Source organism: Solanum stenotomum, unplaced genomic scaffold (genome assembly GCF_019186545.1).
Source record: "Solanum stenotomum isolate F172 unplaced genomic scaffold, ASM1918654v1 scaffold22188, whole genome shotgun sequence".
Classification (NCBI taxonomy): Eukaryota; Viridiplantae; Streptophyta; class Magnoliopsida; order Solanales; family Solanaceae; genus Solanum; species Solanum stenotomum.
In genome coordinates this window covers 1-900 of record NW_026026892.1, presented here as the reverse complement: position 1 = coordinate 900, position 900 = coordinate 1, and the positions used below count along the sequence as shown (strand labels likewise).

At 39.1% G+C, this 900-nt stretch overlaps 1 pseudogene; it reads right to left on the bottom strand.

Moving 5' to 3' along the window:
* Positions 1-29: 29 nt before the first annotated feature.
* On the bottom strand, positions 30-740 carry LOC125851098 (uncharacterized; annotated as a pseudogene).
* Positions 741-900: the final 160 nt, after the last annotated feature.

The window sequence follows — 900 nt, the reverse complement described above, 5'->3', positions numbered from 1 at the left end:
TAAAATATCAAACTAAAGCAGTCTCCATTTCAAACTTCAGCAGCATTGGACCTTGTTCTCATTCTTTTGTTTTCTCTCATCTCTTGAAGACCTTGTTGAGTTACAGCAGCCTTTCCTTTCCATTTTAAGCCTGATTTTGGTTTATGATGCCCAAGATTTCCAGTCACTACTGAAGAGTTCATAGGCATTCCAGGCTAGATTCACAAAAATATGTTGTCTTAGATGCTTCATAAGTTAAAATTAAAAAGTGTGTAAATAATTAAGACAACTTACATTGTGGATTGTAAAACCACTCTGTGTATGTAGTATCCCCATTCCAACCATTCTTGGCCTCTTCCTTCTTCCAGTAGCACCAGGAACATCAGTAGTAGTAGCAACTACACTAGTTCTTCTTCCCCTTCCAGCTAAACCAGTTCCAGTTCCTCTTCCCCTTCCAGTGGCACCAGAACTATCAGCAGCAACACCAATCCCTGTTCCATTACCAGTTGCAGTTCCTCTTCCCCTTCCAGTAGCACTAGCCTATAACATAAGTTGATCAACAAAAATATTAGACTGATTAAGATGTAAATTAACAACTAAATGAATTACTATAAACATTACCTGTTTTGTAGAACCTCTTGGTCGACCTCTTCCTCTCTTTGTGCTTGATTGTGATTCAGTTGGTGCTTTAGAAGAACCAACATTTGACCTTGTTGAACTAGGCTCACATCCTTTCCCCATTCCTCTTCCTCTGCCTGCATTAGCTTGATTATTCAAATGACAACCCCTCTTATTATGACCCTTTGTATGACAAAGACTGCAGGTCATCTCAACACCTCTCTTGGACAATTTTCCTGTTTTGTTTTCATTCTGCTCCTTTCTCCTACACTTTTTAGGCCTTCCTGGTAGTGTTTTTATAAC